Genomic DNA, 26,027 nt, shown 5'->3' with positions numbered 1-26,027 from the left:
AGCCCAGGTTCAATCCCTGGTCGGGGAACTGAGATCCCTGAAGCCCCTCGGCATGGAAAAAAAAAAAAAAAAAAAAAAAGGAAGTCAAAAGCCAGACCTTTGACTGGCAGTTCTGGAGCCAGACTGCTTGAGTTTGAATTCAGTGTGGGTATCTGTTGTGCCTTTCTAAAATGGGGTTGATAACAGTAGTACCCACGTCATAGAGTTATTATGACTAAATACATGTGTGGTGATTAGAGCAGTGCTTGGAATTTGTAAGTGCTCAAAAAGTGCTATCTATTATTACCATCTAGTTCTGATGTTGGATTAGGTCAAGGAGAGGTCTATAGATAGAATGGAGAAAGGCAGGGCCAGAGGGCTTCACCTGGGTGTGGACTCAGAGTGGAATATCTTAGAGACACTTGGACCACCTCCACTGGGAAGATTAACTTCTGGGTATAACTTCTCACATCCTCTTAGGTAACTATGTTGTATTGTCTCGTTTCTGCTCGAACCCTTGACAGTTAATCCTCCGGACTCACTCTCAGCAGATAATTTTGCTTTTTGTTTCACTGAGAATATACAAGTGATTGGAAAAGAACTTTGACAAGCACACATTTACTCCCCACCTGGACTCTGTCCATATATCCTGCTTTTCTTTCTGTCATTACAGATGAACTGCCTGTGTTCTTTCCCAAGGCCAGCCTTTGCCTTATCACTAGATCCCATCCTTTCTTTCTTACTCAAGGACATCACTCCAGCAATTTACTCTCTCTTTCCTGAAGCATCATTTTTTTTTTCTACTGGAACATCCTATCAGCATAAAAATATGCTTGATTTCTTCATTATAAAAAACAAAGCAAGGGAGTTCCCTGGTGGTATAGTGGTTAGGATTCAGCGCTGTCACTGTTGTGGCCCAGGTTCAATCCCTGGTCGGGGAACTGAGATCCTGCAAGCTGAGTGGTAAGGCCAAAAAAAAAAAAGAAGCAAAACCCTCTTGATCTCACAAACTTTCCAGCTATTACCTCACTGCTTGGCTTCCCTGTACAGCAAAACTTGTTGAAAGTAGTTGTTAATAATTGCTGTGTCCAAATTTTTCTCCTCCCATTCTCTCTTGAATCCACTCCACTTGGGTTTTCACAGCCACCACTCTACCAAGACTGGATTATTGTAATCACTAATGGCCTCCATATTGCTAAATCCAGTGGTCAATGGACAGTTATTATCTTGCTTGACCATGAGTTGGAGAGGGGTTATCTGGCCACCAAATCTCTCTTTCTTCCTATCTGGACCATATCTCCTAAACTTATCTGTAGTTACATATGGCCACATGACTGGGTTCTGGCCAATGGAATGTGGGTGGAAGGGAGTTATGCAACTTCCAAGCCTGACTCATAGAAACGTCTTGTACTGGATACTTGCTCCTCCAGATCCACTCCTCACCTTCCTCACGCTGTTATGTACCTCGGGAGCCTAACCGCTGGGGACTTTTATCAATGAGCCTTCTGGTTTCTGGTTGGGTTGAGTCAATGGGAGGTACCTGCAGGAGACTGAAGGGAGGGAACAGAGTGGGGTCAGGGTATTTGTTCCCCTGGCTCTCTCCTGTGGGGTTGAGTTGGCTGTTTTCCTCTGATTCAAATCAAAGCTTCAGTCTGGCATCTCTCCTCATGTAGTTCTTTCTCTCCCCCATTTCCACTACCATTTACTTTCTCTTGTCTCTTCAGACCTGCGGTGGTAATAGCTCCCACTATCAACCATATCAGAGTTACAGGAATCCTATAATAGTTTTCCTGCCCCTGCTCACAGCTTTTTTTTTTTCTTTCTTTTTTTTTACTTTTTGGCCGTACTGCACAGCATGTGGGACCTTTGTCCCCTGACCAGGGATGGAACCCGTGTTCTGTGCATTGGGAGTGCAGAGTCTTAACCACTGGACCATCAGGGAAGTCCTACTCACACCTTTATAGGTAGTCTCTTTGTTAAACCTTTCTCAAATTACCCAACTTGAATGTGTCCTGTTTCTTGCCAGACTCTTACCAATACATGTCCCGTGCACCATCCTCAACTGCCACCCCCATTTACTGGCTGACATCGGCACCCTTAGTGACCTTGAAAACCACAAGGTGAGGGACTTCCTTGGTGGCGCAGTGGTTAAGAATCTGCCTGCTAATGCAGGGGAAAAGGGTTTGAACCCTGGTCTGGGAAGATCCCACATGCCGCGGAGCAACTAAGCCTGTGTGCCACTACTGAGCCTGTGCTCTAGAGCCTGCGAGCCACAACTACTGAGCCTATGTGACACAACTACTGAAGCCTGCATGCCTAGAGCCCATGCTCCACAACAAGAGAAGCCTCCACAATGAGAAGCCCACACACTGCAATGACGAATAGTCCCCACTCGCTGCAACTAGAGGAAGCCCGCACACAGCAGTAAAGACCCAATGCAGCCAAAAATAAATAAATAAATAAATAAATAAATAAATAAAATTGAAAAAGAAAACCACAAGCTGAAGATGACTCAGCCTCTGGCATCATGGGACCCTGCTTATCATCATGGAGCAGAGAACCGCTTCTCCTTTCCTTTTATCCTTCCCCTCTGCTGCTGAATATACTTTATACGAGTGAGAAATAAACATATTGCCTATGCCACTGAGACATGGGGATGTCTCTATCACGGCAGCTTAGTTCTGCTGGGACTAATATAACCTACCTGCAGTATTTGGCACAGTTGATGATTCTCTGTTCTTGGAAACACTTCCTGTGCTTACCTTCCATGACGGTGCATTCTTCTAGTTTTCCTTCTACTTCAATAACTACTCTTTCTTAGTCTTCTCTGTTGCTTCTTCCTCATCTCTCCAACTAAGCTGGATTTCCCCAGACTCAGTCCTTGATGCTCTTCTTTATCTCCACTTACTTCCTGGTGACCTCATCCAGTCTCATGGCTCTAAACACCCCCAAATTTATATCTCCAACCCTGACTTCTCTCAAGAACTCTTGGCTTGCATATCCAACTTCTTGCTTGATATCCTTCTTTAGATGTCTAATAGCATCTCAGACATAACACGTCCAAAATTAAATTTCAGACCTGTTCGAAACTTGCTCATCCTATAGCATCACCATGTCAGGAAACAGCAACTCCATGCTTCCAATTGCTTAGCCCCAAAACCTTGGTCTATCTCTTTTTCTCTTATCCTATGTTCAATTTGTCAGCAAATCCTATCAGCTCTATCTTCAAAATATATTCAGAATCTAACCGTTTTACCACCTGTGCTATCTTGGCCTCAGGAGGTACCAGGATTTGAGACGGGAAACAGTCCTGCCACATCACTGTCAGAATCATCTGTTACTGAATCCTAGCCTTGAACTGGTTTGATTGTGGATTCTTCCAAGAACTCTTTCCTAAACACCATCAAATCTTCCTGGTTCTCTCCTCAGACACAGACCTATAGACCGGACTGTTTCCAGAGAACTCATTCTCCCATCCCAGCAGACACAGGGCATCAAGACCTCCTATAAGGAACATTCAGCAGAGGAATGGGATAAGCACCATTAACAGCTTTTAGCACAATTTGAACTGGCTCTGGGGTGGGAGAATAAATAGTTTTGAGGAGATCTTCACCCCCAAAACCTCAAAGAATGGTCACTGGATCCTCATTGAGCTCTGTTTCCCTAGCGTAGAAACTGACCTTCTCCTTAGGATTCCAAAGATATTTATCTGGGTCATTCCCCAGATAAATATAGGTAAGTATAAAAGCTAGCTCATTCCTATCAACCAAAGGATGGATGTTGACACAGTCAGGAGCTCACCTGGGAAGTCTGGATCCCATAGAAGCCAGAGTGATGCTTTACTGACTCCCAATAATGTTTTTTTTTTTTTTGGCGGTACGTGGGCCTCCCACTGCCGCGCCCCGCCCTCACCCGCCGCAGAGCACAGGCTCCGGACGCGCAGGCCCAGCGGCCATGGCTCACAGGCCCAGCCGCTCCGCGGCACGCGGGAGCCTCCCGGACCAGGGCACGAACCTGCGTCCCCCGCATCGGCAGGCGGACCCGCAACCACCGCGCCACCAGGGAGGCCCCCAATAATGTATTTTAATCAGAAGAATGGCATGAGTAGATTTGTAACCTAGAAAAGGTTACTCTGAAAAACAAAACAACAAAAACAAAATAAAGGGATTACCTTGGAGGCTGATGTGAAAAATGAAATGACGAGGGACAAGAACGTATGGCGAGAGACCAGGAAGGTGTGGCAGCAATCCATATGTTGAGAGGAGATGAGTGGGGTGATCTGAGGAAAGGTGATGCAAATAAGGATGGAGGGAAATGGCTGAATTCAAGAAACAGTATTCTCTTTTCTTTAGAAGGAGTGATCTTTCTAAAAAGCACCTCGAATAGCATGACTCTCTAAAGTTCTTCCATAGCTGCCCAGGGCCTCCAAGCTGGAGCTCAAAGTCCTCAGCATGGCTCATCTCAGCTCTGTGTACACCACAGGCTCTGCCATCCTGAGATGCTGTCAGTGCCCCGTAAGCACGAGGGGAGCTCAGGCACCCAAGGTTTGCACAAAAAGTTCTCTCATGCCTCATGTGCCTTATTCCCAAAATTTCTGTCCTGTGGCTTCTGTCCCAACCACTAAAATACTAACACCAAGTTCATCAATGACTTTCTTCTTGTTAAATCTAAAATACATTTTGAATTCTTATCTTATTTGATCTCAGTGAACTCAACATTTGGCTACTTCTGCTTCTTCAAATATATATATGTTTCCCATTTTTATAGTATGTGCTCAGCCCTATTCCGGGTGCAAGGGATAGAGTGTTGGGAAAAGCAGACATTATTCTCGGCCTCGAATAAGATGTGAAGTGGTCCAACCAAGGATAGAAGTGGAGGGGGCACTTCCCTGGTGGCGCAGTGGATGAGACTCCATGCTCCCAATGCAAGGGGCCCAGGTTCGATTCCTGGTCAGGGAACTAGATCCCACATGCATGCTGCAACTAAGAGTTTGCATGCCACAACTAAGGAGCCTGACTGCTGCAACTAAGACCCGGGGCAACCAAATAAATAAATAAATATTAAAAAAAAGAAGGATAGGAGTGGAGGAACACTAGCAATTGAAGGAGAGGAATAAAAAGCCAAGCAACTTGGCCTGTTATTATTTATCATGGTTTTGGAGGTTCTAGAAAATGCCAAAAGAGAAAATGAAATAACTAACATAAGCATTGGAAATAAAAAGCTAAAAAAATCTTATTTTCCTTTTTTAAAAATTTATTTATTTATTTATTTATGGTTGCATTGGGTCTTTGTTGCTGCGCACAGGCTTTTCTCTAGTTGCAGCAAGCAGGGGCTACTCTTCGTTGCGGTGCGCGGGCTTCTCATTGCGGTGGCTTCTCTTGTTGCAGAGCACGGGCTCTAGGTGCGCAGGCTTCAGTAGTTGTGGCTCATGGGCTCTGGAGCGCAGGCTCAGTAGTTGTGGCACATGGGCTTAGTTGCTCTGTGGCATGTGGGATCTTCCTGGACCAGGGATCAAACCCATATCCCCTGCATTGGCAGGTGAATTCTTAACCACTGCACCACCAGGGAAGTCCCTAAAAATATCTTATTTTCTAATGTTATTGTTTAATAACAAAATGCAAGAGGTTCCACTAAAAAAAATATATATGAATAAGATAATTTGATAAGGCGGATTCTTACAAGATAAATATATAAAAAATCCATAGCATTTCTCTCAATTTACTAACAAATACCTAGAAATGGAAATGGGGAAATATTCTATTAATAATAACTTCAAAACATCAAGAATATTTAAGAATGCATTTAATAAGAAAGGCATAGGAGGGAACCCCCTGTCTGTCCAGTGGTTAGGACTCATTGCTCTCACTGCCGAGGGCCTGGGTTCAATTCCTGGTTGGGGGACTAAGATCCCACAAGCCACTCAGCACGGCCAAAAATAATTACATTAAATTAAAAAGTCTAAAACTTAAGAACTAATTATAAAAAAGGAAAGGCATAGGAAAAGCTGTATGAAAACTGTACAGTTTATTGGAAGACATAAAGAAATCAATAAAAAGTGGAGGGAAAGCTTGATATAAAAATGTTAATTTTCTCCAAATTTATATGTCAATTTATTGGAATTCCATTTAGATTATCATAGGGTTTTGTTTGAATTGGATAAAGTGACCTCGTGGGAAAGAACAAATGCCTGAAAACTATGAAGAGTCTTATATAATCAGATATTAATTAATAGAGAAAAGCAAATTGAGGTAACAAGATTTTACATCCACTAGACTGCTAAAGAATAAAAAGGAACTATTGCTGGTGAAGATGTGGAGAAATGGTGCTCTCATACATTGCTGATGGAAATGTAAATGATGCAGGGAATTCCCTGGCAGTCCAGTGGTTAGTACTCTACGCTTTCACTGCTGAGGGCCCAGTTTCAATCCCTGGCTGGGGAACTAAGATCCGACAAGCCACGGGGCAGAGCCAAAAAAAAAAAAAAGAAATGTAAATGATGCAGGCTTTCTGGAAATCAATCTAGTAACATCTATTAAAATTTAAAATACATACACCCTAAGAAAAAAAGTACATATACCCTTCATCCTTCATCCAGCTAGCCTACTTTTAGGATTCTATCCCTCAGAAACAACAGCAACAGTACACAAGAACATATGTTTACTACTTCATTGTGTTAATAGTGAGAGAAAAATTGGAAACAAAGCAAATGTCCAATAATGGGAGGATTGGGGAATCAGGTCTGGTACTTGTTTGAAGTCACCAAAAAATATGAATTAGAGCTATACTAATTGACATGGATAGTGCTTCACAAGGTTGTATTTACTGAAGAAAACAAGATGAAGAAAGTATTTTTTCCCTCCCTGAAAATAATGAAAAAAACCTATACAGTAAGTCCCCTACATATGAACCTTCAAAGATATGAACATGCGTTCTTTCAAAGATATGAACATGCGAACTTTCAAAGATATGAACATGCGTTCACATGTCCAGTCACATAAGTTAGTTCACGTGTCTGGGGTACATTGTCATGTGCGTGCATCCTCTACAAGTGTTTGTGCTTTTGTGTTCTTTACTGTACAGTACTGTATAGAGTACAGTAGTACAGTATCTTTATTTCAAGCCCAGGATATCCAGAAGCGAGTGTTAAAGCAGCGGTGATACAGCTGGTACTGCTAAAAGCGCAAAGAGAGACAAGAGGAAGAAGGACTAACTGAAGAACCGAAGAGATTCACGACACAGGCACTGGCAAGGGGATTTTCTTTATTTGAGGAGGCACTGTTAATTTTTGAGGCACAGGATCCGAACGTAGAACAGTACACGAAGGTCGCAGCAGCCATTCAGAACGCAATCCAGTGCTACCTTTATCTATGACGAGAAAAAAAGAGCTACTACCCAGACATCACTGGATTATTTTTTCAAGAGGGTAGATAGAATTGAATCCAGCAAGGAACCAGAACCTAAGCCATCAACGTCAGGCGTAAGTGAAATTACAGCTTGCCCTCCGTCTCCTATTGTTGACGATCCTTCAGCTCTACCATCTCCCACCTCCTCTCCCTCCTCCAATCAGTAACTCTTCTTGCCTGTTCACTCGATGCCAACCTCTGTATGCCATCTGTTGTACTGTACTACTGTACTTTTCAAGGTAATGTACTGTAAGATTAAAAATGTTTTATTTTTGGGTTTTTTAAAAAATGTATTATTTATGTAAAAAGTATTATAAACCTATTACAGTACAGTTCTATATAGCCGATTGTGTTAGTTGGGTTTGTAAGCTAACTTTGTTGGACTTACGAACAAATCGGACTTATGAATGCACTCTTGGAACGGAACTCGTTCGTATGTACGGGACTTACTGTATAATACTTGTGTACGTGTCTTAAATAAGTCTGAATATAATTATATAACCATGAGGGGAATATTAAAGTTTATTAAGATAGGATTAGATTCACCTGTAAACGAACAAAACCCAAAATAACAATGGCTTAAATAAGATAGTCCCAGGGGCTTCCCTGGTGGTGCAGTGGTTGAGAGTCCGCCTGCCGATGCAGGGGACACGGGTTCGTGCCCCGGTCCGGGAAGATCCCACATGCCGCGGAGCGGCTGTGCCCGTGAGCCATGGCCGCTGAGCCTGCGCGTCCGGAGCCTGTGCTCCGCAACGGGAGGGGCCACAACAGTGAGAGGCCCGCGTACCGCCAAAAAAAAAAAAAAAAAAAAAGATAGTCCCATTCTTCCCTCATGTTAAGGTCCAGATGTAGGCAATCTTGAGCTGATGTGGTTTTTCTCTTTCATAAAATCCTCTGGAACCCAGGCTCCTTCCAGCTTTCTGCTCTGCCGTAACTAGCATGTGAACTTCATCCTCAAAGTCCAGTCTACCCAGACTTATCCTCAGACTTCACGTCCCAAGCGGCAGGAAAGACAAAGTGGTTAGAGAAGGGGAAAGGATGCATGTAAGCAGTCTCTTGAGCAAGATTTCTGGATGTAGCAAAAAAAGACCACGCTCATTGGTCAAAACTTAGTCACATGAACACATCTAGCTGCAAGGGAGAATGGGAAATGTAGTCTTGAGAATATCTTTTTTTTTTTTTTTGCGGTACGCGGGCCTCTCACTGTATTTCTTATATTGAACCACTTTATTGACTTCTCTTATTAGTTTCAGTAATATTTTCAGTTGGATTTCATGGATTTCCTAAAATGAAAAGAGTATAGTCTGGACATAAAGATAATTTGCTATTTATTTTAATATCGATCTCTTTTATTTCTTTTTCTTAACTAATGACATTGTTCTGAGACTTCAGAAACATTTTGATTAGCAGCAATAATAGTTAGCACCTCATTTAATGGAAACAATGTTTGATGTTTTACCATTAAGTTTGCTGCTGTGGCTTCTGATTTAAAAAAAAAAATGTGTATTCTTGGCCCTCCCGTTCTTTGCTTACTAAGATATTTACTGCCATTGTTGCCATTATTGTCATTATCATCATTATCTGAAATAGATGTCACATCTTAATTAATGCATTTTTGGCATATACTGAGATGACCATAGGCTTTTTTCCTTTCACCATCTAATGTATTACAGAATGCTTGATTCAACACACATTACTTAATGTTGAACCAATCATTCTTCCTGGAATAAACACTATGTGATCCTGATGCACAATTCTTTTAATATACTCCTGGGTATAACTTACTAATATTTTATTTAAGACTTTCATGTCTATAAATGCCTATTTAGACTTTTGTATTATAAAACACACTGCATTTTTGTATTATAAATTACATCTTTTCCTGTGCTAGTTTAAATATCTAGTTAAAATGACATAGAAATAGTATTTTAAAATAAGATTTCCTAGAACTCATTCATAAAACCATCTAGGTGCTGTTGCTTGCGAGCTTAGATTATTTACAACCTTTTCCATTTTATCAAGGGGTTTTGGTTCTTTAGAATCAATTTTAGGAACTTATATTTTCAAGAAAGCCATTTCAGATAAATTTTTAGACATACAACATAAATTTTAACATTTGGCATTGTGGGTTTTTTTTGTTTTATCCCCTATGTGTTTGCTCATGCTTGATAGTTCTAAATTTTTCTTCTTCTGTTTTACCGCCTCCTTTTTAAAAGAGCCAGCTCTTAGGTTTATCAACTCTATTTTCTTTTTGCTTTCTAATTTATTGATTTCCATTTCTATCTTTAATAAGTCCTCTTTCTTAAAATATCTGTGTTCTACTCTCACATTTGTTGATGACTCTGCTGGGAGAATTCCAGTTCAAAAAATACGTTTTTTTCACAAAGACATAAAAATGCCATTATTCCATTATAATAACAATGAAATAAAACTGTTTACATTAGCTATGTGTGTAATACCCAGTGATGTCAAGTATGTGAGGGAAAGCTACTTTCAGACATCAATGATAGGAATGCATGTTGATACAGCCATTCTGGCAGGCAACTTGGCAATATGTATGAAAAGTTTAAGTGGGTATGCATTTCAACAAACTATTCTACTTCTAGCAATTTATGCTTAGACAAATAACTAGTCCAGTAGGTATATATATATATACATATGTGTGTATATATATACACATATGTATGTGTATATATATATATATATATATATATATTTTTTTTTTTTTGCAACACGTGGACCTCTCACTGTTATGGCCTCTCCCATTGCGGAGCACAGGCTCCGGACGCGCAGGCTCAGCGGCCATGGCTCACGGGCCCAGCCGCTCCACGGCATGTGGGATCCTCCCGGACCGGGGCACGAACCCACGTCCCCTGCAGCGGCAGGTGGACTCCCAACCACTGCGCCACCAGGGAAGCCCGTAGATATATATTTAAAAGTATATTTTTCAGAATATCATTTCTAGCAGTGAAAATTAAGAGATTGAATAAATGATGTTATAGCCATATAATAAAAGACAATGCAGCCATTAAAAAGGATGTGATAGGTTTATGTTTTGAGTTGATATAAAAAAAGCTGGTTAAAGATAACAATATATGATTCTAGTTATGTAATTACATTGCATGTAATCTGAAAGGCTATTGATTCAAGTGTGAGGGTGGATATTTCTGCCAACAGGCTATGCATCTTTCCTATTCACGATTTGTGCCATTCTTTCAATAAGTATGCCTTAATAGAAAAAAGTAATTTTGAAAAAAGAATTCCCAGTTGTTCACATATTCTGGGGTATATATAATAAACATTTACTAGATGCTATGCTGGGCATGGGAGGTGATGAGGAAAAGAATTAATGCAGTTCTTCACTTGGATGGCGAAGAGAAGGTAATATTGGTTGCCTAGAGAGCACAGAGGATTAGTGGAAGGATCCCCCCATCCAGGAAGTAGAGACTTCAAAAGACAGAGCAGGAGCCCCTGAAAATCCAAAAGGGAGGGCAGGCATCTTATCTTGCCCCAGTCTATCCAGATCTTTTAGGTTTCCTCCAACCCTGAAATACTGGCTCCTGTCTCCCTCTTTTGACTTAGCTTCCTACACATACTCAACATCTCTCACAAGTGCCCTGGGCTTCTGTCCTTCAAAACATCCACAATTCCCAAAATGTCTGACACATCCTTGTGTCCCCCTGTCTTTCCTGATGTGGTTCCTCTCTAGTCGTTCCTATTACTTTCCGCTAGAACAACATCCCTTGGTTCTATAAGGTCCTGCTTGTGGTAGATTAGATGATTATTCAGCAGATATTCATTGCTTCTCACTACACCTCCATGGGAAGAATGTATTTCCTTGCACCTTGATTGTCAGCTTTGCCATATGAGCTACTTTGGCCAATGGGATATTAGTACACATGAGGTCCAGAATGCACGGAATAGACCTGAACCAAATCCATGGCTTAGAGCCATGCTCATGTAAGCCCAGACAAGATCAAGGTCAATGCCCAGCAAACCTCCAGTCACCTGAGTGAGAAATTTACTAATACTATATGTATTGTTGCTTGACACTGAGATAATTTCAGTGTTTTTTATGCAGCAGTGGCTGACTGATACACAGTTAGTAAGGTCTTTCGCCCTTGCTTGCTGTGTTTTGGACTTATCCTCTGGGTTCCCCCTCAAATCCTACCTCCCGTATAGTACAACTTCAGAAAAGCTTTTATCATACTGTATTGTGATTATCTGATTAACATGCACTGTTAAGCTTCTAAGTGCATCTAAACATTCTGGGAGATCTGTAGTTGAATTCCTCTTTGGAAACCTAAAAACATCCATTGACACTCACTGAATAGCTAAAATTTGTGATTAGTGAGCAAGTTACACCAAAATCTATGAATCTGTGAGCACGTGAGCACAGGTTGCAACAAGTTGAATATATAATGCTTGATATTTTCATGTACCCGTTGGATAACAGAGAGAGGCCGGCCATTGAACCTACCTCAGAAAAGGGAGAATAATATGGATGGGGATCACGACCCATGAACTCTACCCTAGGGGAGGAAATAAAGGGGGCAAAACACCTCCCTTCCTTGAAGCAGTGTCTCAGTCTGTTTGGGCCGCCATAACAAATTACCATAGAGGAGGTGGTTTGCAAACAACATATATTTATTTCTCACAGTTCTGGAGGCTGGGAAGTCCAAGATCAAGGTACTTGGTAGATTTGGTGTTCGGTGAGGGTCTGTTTCCTGGTTCATAGATAACCTTCTTTTAATTGTGTCCTCACATGGAGGAAGGGGTGAGGGAACTCTCTGGGGTCTCCTTTGTTATTTATTTATGTTATCATTTTTAATTTTGGCCACGCCACGTGGTTTGTGTGATCTTAGTTCCCCAACCAGGAACTGAACCCGGGCCCTCAGCAGTTAAAGTGTGGAGTCCTAACCACTGGACCACCAGAGACTTCCCTGGGGTCTCTTTTATAAGGGCACTAATCACATTGGTAAAGGCTCCACCTTCATGACTTAATCACCTCCCAAAGGCCCCACCTCCTCACACCGTTAAATTGGGGATTAGGTTTCAACACATGAATTTGGGGAGGGACACAAACATTCAGTCTATAGCGAGCAGTGATTAAAAATTATAGGACAGGGCTTCCCTGGTGGCGCAGTGGTTGAGAGTCCACCTCCCGATGCAGGGGACACGGGTTCGTGCCCTGGTCTGGGAGGATTCCACATGCCGCGGAGCAGCTGGGCCCGTGAGCCATGGCCGCTGAGCCTGTGCGTTCGGAGCCTGTGCTCCGCAACGGGAGAGGCCACTACGCTGAGAGGCCCGCGTACCAAAAAAAAAAAAAAAAAAAATTATAGGACATCCAAAGCTGTTTTGATGTTTGAAAAAAGGAGAAGCCTTGACCAATAAAGTCTGAAGGCAGTGTGGGTGAGAACTGAATGTTGTTTATGACTGTCTGGGTAGGAAAATAATGGTTGGTCAAATGATCTTTGATCACGCTCTGTCTCGCATTGTAAGAAAATTCTCATTGTTGATTTAAAAAATACCAAATGCCAGAATTGTGCCTAGTCTGAAGGAAGGAGTCACCCATGATTCTGGCAAAACTCTCAATCACCAAAGTCTAGGGGACTTCCCTGGCGGTCCAGTGGTTAAGACTTTGAGCTTCCACTGCAGGAGGCATGGGTTTGATCCCTTCTCGGGGAACTAAGATCCCACATGCCATGCTGTGTAGCCAAAAAAAATCACCAAAGTCTAGTCCAGGGTCATTACTAGCACATGGCACATGCTTGATATAAATGTGTGCTGAACAAATCAACAAATGAATATTTAAGTGTGCAGAAAGGGGACTGGGCATGTCCTCTGCAAACCAACCAATCCACAGAGATATTCCAGAACATGAGTGTCTTCAAGGACCCTGGAGAAACATGTGTGACCCTATCTCAAATCTGAGGTTGGTATGAACTTAAAGAAGTCCAGTTACATGTGCAATATGCCTGAAAAAGCAATTTTCCAATTATATCACAAGCCTTAAAAATGCCTGTACCCTTTGACCTAAAAATACTCTTCCTAGGGAGCGCTCTTGAAGGAATTAATCAGAGACATAGATAAAGATCTAAAATCACATTTGTTACACGGTTATTCCTAATAACAACAACAACAAAAATAAGGACTTGTTACCACAAACTGCTTTGTGACTTGTCAGTTACTGTGGGCACTGTCAAATTTGCTGTGTCATCTGTCTTCAGAGATTCAGGACAATTTAATTCAAAGGGGCCAGGACTGGGAGAAGGGATAGAGAGAGGGAAGGGGAGAAAGGTATAGAGAGAAAGAGAGGAAAGGAGGAAAAAAAGAGTCAGGAATGGAGTCAGGGAGAGAGAGTAAAAAAGAAACAGGAACAGGGATGGAGACAGAACAAAGACAGCAGTTCCTGGTGAGTTGCATGTGGTGAATAAATGTTTGTGGAATAAAGACTTAAAAGGGGAAAGAGTCAGAGATGGGAGTGGATTGAGAGGCGGGTTCCCAGCTCCCGACCACATTAGACCTCATTCACCCTGGAACACCCGCCGCTGAGACCCTGGCACACAGGGAGAGGAAGCTGGCAGCAGGGTGGAGAAGAGGGAGGCAGGGAAGGGGCAGGGCTCTTGGCACTGCTGCTGAGACCCTGGGTGAGCAGGGCAGAGGGAGGAGGGCTGCCTGACTCTGTCATGGGCTGGGCTTGCAGAGAAAGAGCTCAGGTCACGTGGGGTGGTGGTGCCATGTTGTAAGACCCTTGTGGTGGGTTTGGATGACGCTGCCTCCCCCACCTTCCATGAACTCCTGTTTGCTGTGGGAGTCACCTTATCGATTTTCACTGGGAACTGCTGTTGCTATGCTGTAGCTGCCTTTGGATATTCTTGCAATGACTTTAGAACTTATCCTTCAGTTATTTCAAGTTTGTCCTTTTCATGCATAACTCAGATCTCAGAGGAGGAATCTTATCCCTTTCCCCTCTTGGTAGACTGGTGCGTGCGTGCGTGCGTGTGTGTGTGTGTGTGTGTGTGTGTGTGTGTGTGTGCAGTGCACGTGTGGTGGATTATATTTTCTCTGGCTCAGAATCCCTGCTTCCACTGAATGAGCTCAGTTTCAGGACCGTCTTGCCTTCTCATCCTGCCCTTCTGGTGCGCACTGCAGCATCGCATCCCAAGCAGCCTTACCCCAAACATCACGCCCACACAGTGTCTGTATGAGTAGCAGTCCTTACTGAAGGTCTGGTGCAACAGAGACATTTTATACTGCCCTGTGGCTCATCCCCTTCTCCACCTCAAACTCCCAGCTTTTGCCTCTTCTTACCCCTCCAGGTTTCCTTCAGAAGCCCAATTCTCTCCCTTTGATTTGAAACAACAATTTAAGTCTCCACCCTTTCCTCATCTCAGGGTCTACCTTTCACATCTGCAGCATGCTTACAGTGCTTTATAAACAAAGGGCTGCCTACTCTGTCCCACTTTGCAGTAGCCAAGAACCAGCAAGGACTCTGAAAGATGAGGCTGTCTTAGATTGAGTTTCCAGAAGCAGAGACTTGAAGAAGAGGATTCATGTAAAAATTATTTATTTAAGAAGTGTTCCCAGAGGGCTTCCCTGGTGGTGCAGTGGTTAAGAATCTGTCTTCCAGTGCACGGGACACGGGTTCAATCCCTGGTCCGGGAAGATCCCACACGTCGTGGAGCAATTAAGCCCGTGCGCCACAACTACTGAAGTCTGCATGCCTAGAGCCTGTGCTCCGCAACATGAGAAGCCACCGCAGTGAGAAGCCTACGCACTGCAATGAAGAGTAGCCCCTGCGCACAGCAACGAAGACCCAATGCAGCCAAAAATAAATATAAATAAAATAAAATAAAATTAAAAAAAAAGAAGTGTTCCCAGAAAAAAAACTGGTTGGGCAGTGAGTGGGGAAGTGAGACCTGGGAAGAAAGGAGGCTAAGGAAACAGAGAGAGCAAGCAGAGTCCCAAGGCGGGGCAGGCCTGGAGCAATCTCTCATGGGAACTCTGGAGACATTTTAAAATTAACCCCACAGGGACTTCCCTGGTGGTCCAGTGGTTAAGACTGCGCTCCCAATGCAGGGGGCCCGGGTTCAATCCCTAGGTCAGGGAACTAGATCCCGCATATACACCGCAAATAAAGATCCTGCACGTGGCAACTAAGATCCCCGAGTGCCGCAACTAAGACCCGGTGCAGCCAAATAAATAAATAAGTAAATAACAAAGGAGCAAGAAAGCTGGAGGGCTATACCCCCATGTTTTCAGTCATTTGTTAAGGGCTAATCCTGAAACCGGGCAAGACCCTGTGGGGCTTCTGGGCACAAAAGCCTTTCTGTGTCCCCTTCTCTGAGTTCCAAAGGGCAGGTTCAAACAGTTGCTAATCAGGGAAAGGAGGGGATGTGGAGATTAGGGAGGAGCAGTCAAGAAACAATACTGCAGCCCTGGGGTAGGGTTCTGCTTCCTCCTCAAGGGATATACATAATATCTTTGAGCTCTTCTGCAGAACTAAACCCCCCACCAAACGGAAGATGTTCCAGAGAGAAGGTCACAGTTCTATAACCTCGAGAACCACAGATCACGAGACCACCTGATGCCAGAAGATCTCTAGACTGAAGGAATGCAGGTCCTGCATGCACCTGGATCCTTATCAGCAACCCCTCCTCTTGACTAAAACTCCTCACAACCCTCCCCCCACCCCAACCCCTGGGTTGGGACACACAGTTTTGAGGGCATTAGCCCGCTGTGAGCCCCTTTGCCTGGCAAAGCAATAAAGCTATTCTTTTCTAGTTCACCCAAATCTCTATCTCTGAGATTTAATTTGGTGTTGGGGTACAGAGGCCAGATTCGGCGTCAGTCCTGGCGGGGGGTGGGTGGGACACACATTCCTAGGTTCTCTACCAAGAGATCAGGTGCAGGCTTCTGGGAGCGACATCACAAGGAGACCTAGAGTGCATAAAAACAGTCCAGGAGTCCTGGGGGCTCTGGGCACAGCACCAATAGTATCTGCTTCGGGGCCTTTCCCTTCCCCTCCCTTCCCCATCTCTGCGAGGGAAAGGTTGCCGTGTAGAGGATGATTTCCTCACTGATGGGAGTCATGCCACCCCTTAGCAGAAGCAGCTGTCACTGAGGATATGGTGTTGGCACGTGTGGTATAATGAGAAATATACTTGGTTTCCATCCCTGGTCCCGGGAGCCGAGCTCCTAAAATCCCTGTACTTTCCTAAGGGATAGGAGTATCTTTTGTTATTCACAACAAGCCCTCTCTATGACATCTGAGTTTATGCTAATGCGATGACCTGGGGGAGGGGGCCCTGCATAGCCTCAGGAAGGGGCTGGTCACTAGAAAGACTGAGTGATTCACAAGATTGGAACTTTCAGTCCCACCCCCTGATCTAAGGGAAGGGGTTGGGGGCTGCAGATCAAGTTCCATAAAAACTCTTGCACAAGGAGATTTGATGAGCTTCTGGGTTGGTGAACACACCCACTTGCTGGGAGGGCAGAGCACCCTAGACCCACAGACAGAAGAAGCTCCTGAGCTCAGGACGCTTCCTGACTTCACCTCCGTGGACCTCTTCCGTGGGATGCTCATCTGTATCCTTTGTGATATCCTTTTTAATAAACTGGTAAATGTAAGTAAATGTTTCCCTGAGCTTTGTGAGCTGTTCTAACCAATCTATAGCCGGTCGGTCAGAAGCAGAGGTGACAACCTGGACTTACACCTGAAACCAAAAAGGACCCTGTGGGGCTCCTGGGCACAAAAGCAGAATTTGACAAAAGACAATACCCATTCATGATAAAATCTCATAGCCAACTAAGAATAAAAGGGACCTTCCTTTTCCTGATAAAGAATATCTACAAGTGAAAAACACTACAGCATACATTATGCTTACTGGTAAGTTATTGAACACATTCTCTGTGGAATCAGGAAAGGGACAAGGATACGCTGTATCAACACTTCCAATTTATCATTGCATTGGAGGCTTGCCAGTAAAAATAAAATAAAATAAAGATTGAAGAAGAAAAAAAAAAAAGCCTTTCTGTGTCCCTCGAGTTTTGTTTGTATGAAATAGGCTTCATTCAGCCTCCATTACCTTCCCGGAGCTCTAAAGGACAGGTTCAAACAGTCCCTAATCAGGGAAGGGAAGAGATGTGGAGACAAGGGAGGAGCAGTCAAAAAACATAGTGCAGCCTTGGGGCAGGGTCCTGGTTCCCCCTCAAGGGATACACATAACAATATTTTTGAGCTGTTTTGCAGAGACTAAAAGCCCCACCAGGTGAAAGAAGTTAACAGTATGCTGCCCACAAGCATGTAGACTCCAGACCAGCTGGAACCAGACGGTTGATGATGATGATGACTCCCAATTACCTCCCCACCAACCAATTAGAAGAATGTCCGTGAGCTGATCATGCCCTCCTCTTTGAACCATTATGATAAAACTCCTCACTACCCTCTCCAGGTCAGAGCACAGTTTTGAGGATATTAGCCCACTGTGGCCCCCTTTGCCTGACAAAGCAATAAAGCTATTCTTTTCTACTTCACTCAAAACTGTCTCCGAGATTGAACTCAGTACTGGTGTACAGAGGCCGAATTTTGGCATCACATCTGAATTTGGGGCAGTCTTGCAGGACTGAGCCCTTAAACTGTGGCCTCTGGTGCTAACTCTAGGTAGACAGTCAGAATTGAGTTCAACTGTCGGACACCCAGTCGGTATCTGCTAAGAGCTGGAAGACTTGCTTGGTGGTATTGAAAATACCCCAGAGCATACTTCTTCCTTCTCCCATTTTCCAGCCTCTCTCAGGCATGGGTTAGCATCTCAGGAGGGCTGCAGGGTGCTCACGGTCGGAAAGGAAGGGTGAGCACTCACACCAAGTCCTGGGATCAGCCCCTCAGAACCTGCACGTGGAACTACTCAGCTCCCCTCCTAGAGGGGGAAATAAAGTCCCCACCCCAGGTCATGGAGCCCTGGCTGCACAGGCGACTACTGCTCTGTTCCCTTGCAGAATCTGCCCCACCTGACTTTGGTTTGCTAGATGCCAAGGGCAAGTTAGCATCATGTTTGAGACACAGCTCTCCTGTCTGTGGCTATCTACCCCATGCTGGAAGCAAGGTAGCCGGTGTTGTTGTTGTTTCCCAAGTCCTGGCTTTTGGGGATGGCCCTCTGACAGAGGATGAGAAATCTGCTGTTTTCCCCACTTCATGAAGTTACCCTCAGGGACTGGAGTCATAGCCACATGGACCCCTTGAGTCTGAGGGGCTGCTGGTGACCTCTGCGACCCTGGGCTGTCCCTCAAGAGTGTGCAACGGTGCCTCCCCTGGGATTAACTCTCCTAACGGGGGGAATGGGATGGGTGAGATACAGCTGGATCTTGGCCATCAATGCTTTTCCAGTAGACTTGCACTTGCTCCAGCCAAGGCTGACTCTCTTTCCTCATTTCAACAGCACCCTCCTCTGCTGTTCTCCGCACAAGTGTCACTGTTCTGAACACACGCGCAGAGAACTCCTCTCTGCTCACCACAGAACTGGATACCATGTCAGGCGTCTGGCCAGCCATGGGAAGGCTCTGAGAACCGGAGGCTGCTGCAGACTTCCTGCAGTTTCCTCTGCTCCTCCTCTCGGGTATTTTCCACATTCCAACGCCTGTGCATTGTGGAGGCAGTGACACTGAAAACACGTGCATTTCTTTCCACCTTGTCCCCAAAGCCTCAGAATAAGAGTAGAGAAATTAACAGCGAAAAAGCATGCATCCACAAGGACCAAGAGGGCTGGAGAGGATGCAGAAACAGAAGACAGATGACAAGAAAAGCTGAAAAGTCAGTGGTAACTGATTTAGGAGAGCAGAGAAGGCTGAAATCTAACCCTGAGAAGGGAGGTCGTGCACAGTAAGAGGCAGCAGGTGGACTCCTTGCCACAGGACTCCAACTGGAACAGCCCTGAAGATGGGGATGAGGGGTAGGACTGAAAATAGGAAGGGAGTCCTGGCTGTGCATCTGTTTGAGGCACAGGGAGACCCCCAGACCTCCACTCCCGCCCCACACAACCAGACGACTGCCCTCCCCTGCAGTGGAAGACGATGGGCAAGTCAAACTAAGAGGTTCTGGACTCGGAGACACGAGGCACAGTTGAGAACAGGGCTAAAAATAGGCATTCAGTGAAAGCCTACCTGGAGGTGGGTGGCGAACGCCTCACTCACTTTCCCTGCCCAGCAGCCAGAATGATGGTAGATCAGCTTACATCCTCTGGGAGGAAGAATGGAAGATTCCTCTCTTGGAAATCGACTAGGCCAAGAGAAAAGACCTATTAGCATCTGGTGTTTCCCTGGTGAAATAGCCGAGTGCCCAACTGATCAGCCTACTGTAAAGCCCACGTGCAGACAAGCCCCACCCATGCACCCAGGACTCGGCATTGTGGTGCCTTTACTCATGTCAGAGACAACAGCTAAGCATCCCTTGACATGAGAGGGGAGTTTCTAACATGAAAGGTAGAGACCTAAATACATTAATCACCCAACCAACCACCCTAGGAGGAAACAGGGAATGCAGAAAGCAAAAGAAAATTGCAAGAAAATTCTAAACCTTGTTTGATTTGGGACCCAGGGCAGGCTGCCTCAAAATACGTCTCCATGGCATATTGATTATTTTCAATTACGGTTACTTGAGAAACAGCTGGTAAAAAAATGATTTACATAGAAAACCCCACTCTAACTCCCTGAAAAGTGGGAAATAATTCTCCCATATGAAAGTATCCTTCCAAACCAGGAGGAAAGCAACCTTATCACCAGAATTAGGGAACTCAAGGCTAAGAAAGCTATAAACAAACTTCATTACTTATTCTTTAGTCTGTTACCTTAAGCACAAGCCCCGCTGATTTATGAAATCCTCACAAATAATTATGTATTTCTTTGTCTAAAAATGATATATAAACAGTCTGCTTTGGTCACTTAGAGGGTCCTATTTCTATGAGACCTCTGTGATCACAAATTAATTTTTTTTCTCCTGTTAATCTGTCTTGTGTCAATTTAACTATTAGAGCAGCCAAAAGAACTCAAGAGGGGAAAGGGGGAAATTTCCCCTTCCATGATATTTGTATCTACGAAAACTACAGACAGGAGTAACAGAAGAAAAGGAACTTAGAGAGAATAAGAGCTTTAAAAAATTCAAAACATCTTAGCAGAAATTAAAAAAAGCCAATAGATGATTTAGAGCATAATTTGAGAAATTCTGAGAGTAGAAAAAAACTACAAAGAAAGAGCAAACAGGACAGAAGAGCTAATAGAATTCAAGGCTTAGCCCAGAAGATTCAACAATTGACTGATGTAAGTTTCAGAGAAGAGAGAAAATGAGGGAAGGAAATGACTGGACTAGTAGACATGATAGGGAAAAAAAAAGGAAATAACTTAATTCTCCTTTGGAGAATAGTTAAATAAATTGTACTATCTCCATACAATGGAATGCTACACTGCAATGAAATGATACTAAACTATAGGTATGTGCATAGATGACTCTTAGGAACAATGTGGAAGGAGATGCAAGCCACAGAAGAGTGCTGTTTCTGTATGTGATGCCATTTCTACGATGTTCAGAAGCAAGCAACAGTCAGCAAGGTACAGTTTAGCGACACATACGTGAATAGTAAAACAATAAAGAAAAGCAAGTGAATTAGGAGAAAAGTCATGAGAGTGGTTATGTGGCTGGTGGAGTGTTAGGGCATGAGGGGTGGCCCTGGAAGGCAGGGCATGGGATCAGAAAAGAGCACATGGGGGACTTCCCTGGTGATCCAGTGGTTAAGAATCGCCTTCCAATGCAGGGGATGTGGGTTCGAGCCCTGGTTAGGGAACTAAGATCCCACATGATGCAGGTCAACTAAGCCCGTGCGCCACAACTCCTGAGCACGTGGGCTACAACCAGAGAGCCCACACGCCACAACTACAGAGCCCACACGCTCTGGAGCCCACTCGCCACAACTAGAGAGAAGTCTGTGCACCACAACGAGGAGCCCGTGCGCCACAGCAGAAGATCCCACGTGCCGCAACGAAGATCCTGCATGCCACAACTAAGACCCAACGCAGCCATAAATATTTAAAAAAAAAAAAGAGCACATAGAGAAGTTCCAGGTATTGATAATATCCTACTTCCTAAGTTGGGTGGTGGGTTCATGGGTGTTTATTTTACTATGATGCTTCATAACTAATATTATTCATATTCTTATATATTGGGTTGGCTAAAAAGTTCATTCGGGTTTTCTGTAAGATGTTAACAGAAAACCTGAACGAACTTTTTTTTTTTTTTTTGGCAGTACGTGGGCCTCTCACTGTTTTGGTCTCTCCCATTGCGGAGCACAGGCTCCGGACGCGCAGGCTCAGCGGCCATGGCTCACGGGCCCAGCCGCTCTGCACCGGCAGGCGGACTCTCAACCACTGCGCCACCTGGGAAGCCCCTGAACGAACTTTTGGTCAACCCAGTATATGTCAAATGTTTCCCTTTCTCTTTCTCTGACTGTGTCTCTCTCTCACACAAACACTATAAGAAAATTTCTCTGAATTGGGGATATGAGTTTCTAGATTAATAGAGCCTTAGAGTCCAATGCAATGAGGGGGAAAAAACCCTACACCAAAGTACATCTTTACGAAATCTCAGAACATCAGAGATATCATACAAGCAATAAGAGAGGAAAGACAACTCATATTAAAAAACTGAGAATCAAAACAGTTGGTCCTCTCATCAGTAAGACTGAAATTAGAAGACAACAAACCTAGATTCTGAAGGAACAAGATTCCTATCTAGAATTCTAGGCCCATGAAAGTAGCAAATGAGAGAACAGAATTAAGATAAACTCAAACAAGTAAGGCCTTAAAAATTTTATTTTCTGTGTATCCCTTCTCAAAATGAGAGAATTGTGCTCCACCAAAAATGAGCCCGGAAATCAAGAAAGAGGAAATCATGGGAACCAGGACACGGGGATTCCAAGACAGAAAAGAGGCAAAAGGAATAAAAAGGATGCTAGTTGAGGGAAATTTCCCCAAAGCAGCAGGAAGCAGGCACAGCACAATCCAGTTTGGAGCAAGGGAACAGGAAAACTCCAGGAGAGATTTCTCCATGAAAAACGTACAACTGACCGTTGTCTAATACTTAAATGAATGGAGAGGAGATTTACAGTTTTGTGCAACAGCTTCAGGAAGAATGACTGATCGGCACATAGAAAACTAAGCCAAAACCAACCAACCAAGATCCCACTTATATACTCCGAGGAAAACCAAAAGTTGTGTAGGAAAGGGTATGTAAATGTGATATACAATGTGGCTCATGAGTATATACTACTTACATAATCCTGAATATTGATGGAACCCAAAATTACAAAACAACTACATAGGAAGAATGAAGGCATTGAAAGTATGTTTGTGGGTAAGAGTGCGTGGAATTTAAGAGAATCAAATCTGTATCTTCTGTAGTTGTAAGTAAATGCTTAAGTTCTAAAATGAAAAGAATCGACCAAAATAGTAGGATAGGGAACACTCCCCAACTCAGTTTGTGAGGCTATCAAACCCTGAACCAAAACACGAGTAGGACAGCCGAAGATAGGAATTTATAGCCCGGTTGACTCATAAACATAGATGTGAAATTTTGAATTAATATTTAGCAAGGTGAATACAGCAGAAGCAAGCTGTTCTTACCTCATTAATGCAAAGTTTGTCCAACTTAAAAAAAAGTATTACTATAAATCATCACAACAATAGCTTAAAGGAGAAAATCTACATGATTATCTTGATAGGCACAGAAAAGGCATTTGATTAAATTCAGCACTCATTTATGCTAAAAATAATCTTAGCCAACTAGGAGAAGAAAGAAATTTCTTTAACTTGATGAAAATTTTCTACCTATAATTTATACATATAAAATACTCAAATGGTGAAGTATTAGACACATTCCCTTTAAAATCAGGAAGGTGACTTATCAAATCAACACATTGTACATCTTAAACTTATACAATATTATATGTCAAATACATTTGAATTAAAAAATCAGGATATAATCTTAAAAAAAATCAGGAAGATAACAAGGGTGTCCTATAAAATCTATCTATTCAACATTGCATTTGGACAGTCTGGCCAGTACAGTAAGACAAGAAAAAGAAATGATATAAAGATCATAAAGGGAGAAAAAAACCCTATCTTGTTCTGAGGCAACAAGATTCCAGCCTGGAATTCTAGAGCCAAACTCAAAAATTAGAGAGAAGATTAAGACAAGTTCAGACATGTATCAAAAAGTGTTATCTTCCACGCATCCTGTGTTAGTTTCTTATTGCTGCTATAACAAATTATCACAAATTTAGTGGTTTAAAACAACACAAATTTATTCTCTTACACTTCTGGAGGTCTGAAATTAGTCTTATGGGACTGAGGTGTCAGCAGGGCTTGTTCCTTCTAGAGGCTCTTGGGAAGGATCTGTTTTGTATTTTCTGGCTTCTAAAGACGGCTTGTGTTCCTTGGCTTGTGGCCTCTTCTGCCATCACCAAAGCACATCACCCCAACCCTTGCTTCCATCATCACATCATCTCTCCCTGCCTCTGTCATCACATAGCCTTCACTGTCTATGACAAATTCTGTCTGCCTCTTAAAAGGAACTTTGTGATAATCCAGAAAAATCTCCCCATCTCAAGACCCTTAATTTCGTCACATCTACAGAGTCCATTTTGTCACGTAAGATAACATAGTCACAGGTTTAGGAGACTGTGATGCAGGCATCTAGGATGTGGGTACTCAGTCTACTGCACATCATTCTCATGCAGTCATTCACAGGTTACATGATTGTCTGCATAGAAAAGGCCAAGATAATTTACAAACAGATTATTAGAAAAACTATGAGAGTTTAGCAAGGTGATTCAATTGTTTTCCTATAATTCAGACACAAAGATTTGGAAAATATAATTTTAAAAAGATGTTATTTACAGCATTAAAAAATTGTAAAGGACTTTTTGATAAATCTAACAAAAGATGTTTAAAACCTTTATTAAGAATTATTTTTAAAAAGACAGAAAAATCTTAAAGATGACCTAAATAAAGAGAAAAACATGTTGTGAACCTGGACAGAAACAGTATCATAAAGATTCCCCAAGGGAATATATAGATTTTATTGCAATTACAATAAAAATCCTGACATGTTTCTTTGGCAACTCAACAAGCCAATTCTAAAATGTAAATGGCAATGTACAAAAACAGGTAAGACACACATGAGAAAGAAGCAGAGGATGATGGACTCACTCTAGCACACAACAAGACTTATTTTATAATAAATATTTTATAATAAATATTTTATAATAAATAAGTAATTACCATAAAGTATGGTAATTAAGACATTGTGACAATGGATCAGGGGTAGATATCTACACCACTGGAACAGAATACAGAGCCCAGAAACACAGCCATAGAGGGACATCTGACATCTTTAACAAAATGGCTTTGCAGATCAGTGGAGAAGGGACAGATTTTTCCAGAAATGAAGATGAGTAATTGGTTATTCATATAGGAAAGAATAAAACTGAAACACTTTCTTGGACCAAATACAAAAATCCAAGTGGAATTTAAGAACCCAGGAAGAAGAGAAAACTTTTAGAAGAAAATAGGAGAGCATGTATTATGATCTTTGTTTAGAGCAAAGATTTAATAAATTACAAAAAGCACAACCCATAAAGAAAAAAGCTGATAGTCAACATCATTAAAATAAAAAAATGCCTGAGTATCAAACTACATCACTAAAAATACGAAAGGACAAACTGCAGACTGTGAAAAAATATTTGCAACATACATCATTGACCAAAGATTCAAATCCAGAATATATAAATAACTTATAAATCAAAAATTAAGAACACTCAATAAAAAAATGAATAAAAGGGCATCTCTGGTGGCGCAGTGGTTGAGAGTCTGCCTGCCGATGCAGGGGACACGGGTTTGTGCCCCGGTCGGGGAGAATCCCACATGCTGTGGAGCGGCTGGGCACGTGAGCCATGGCCGCTGGCCTCTGAGCCTGCGCGTCCGGAGCCTGTGCTCCGCAACGGGCGAGGACACAACAATGAGAGGCCCGCGTACCGCAAAAAAAAAAAAAAAAAAAAAAGAAAAGAATAAAAGATAAAGAGGTAACTCATAGAAAAAGAAGCCAGAATGGCTAATAAATGTATGAAAAGATGCTCAACCTCATTATTAACTATGGAAATGCAAACTAAACCATATGAAGTACTATTTCATATCCAGCAGGTTGGGATAATTAAAAAGTCTGAGAATTTTAAATGTTTGTGATCAAACGAAGACTTGGGAACTCTTCCACACTGCTGAAGTAAACGTAAATTGGTACAAGCACTTTGGAGACCAAGTAGGCAATATCTAAAAGTGAAAGTGCATACATCGTTCAACCCAGCAATTTCACTCATGGGTCTATGAATCACATAGGATAACATGAGTTTATACCCTAGGTTCTTGCACTTGTGCACGAGGAGGCATTTACAAAAATGTTCATTCCAACATTGTTTGTAATAATAAAACATGGGGAACAATTCAAATGTCTGTCAACAGGACAATGGGTAAATAAATTGTGGTATATTCATATACTGACAATAAAAGTCAGTCTTATAAAAATAATGGAAGTTTGAGCCAAAG

At 42.8% G+C, this 26,027-nt stretch overlaps 1 long non-coding RNA gene across 5 annotated transcripts in view; it reads right to left on the bottom strand.

Annotated features, from left to right (window-relative positions):
* The window catches only part of LOC117202481 (uncharacterized), a 58,174-nt gene that overhangs the window by 29,299 nt on the left and 2,848 nt on the right, over positions 1 to 26,027 (bottom strand). For all 5 annotated transcript variants that reach the window (XR_007472127.1, XR_004484888.2, XR_004484889.2 and 2 more), the window contains exon 2: positions 19,545 to 19,659. This is a non-coding gene — a long non-coding RNA (uncharacterized LOC117202481). The remainder of the gene's footprint in view (positions 1 to 19,544; positions 19,660 to 26,027) is intronic.

The sequence above is a fragment of the Orcinus orca genome, chromosome 16, assembly GCF_937001465.1.
Source record: "Orcinus orca chromosome 16, mOrcOrc1.1, whole genome shotgun sequence".
In the NCBI taxonomy this organism is placed as follows: Eukaryota; Metazoa; Chordata; class Mammalia; order Artiodactyla; family Delphinidae; genus Orcinus; species Orcinus orca.
Note: the sequence above shows the minus strand (reverse complement) of the source record. Positions and strands in the feature narration are given on the sequence as shown.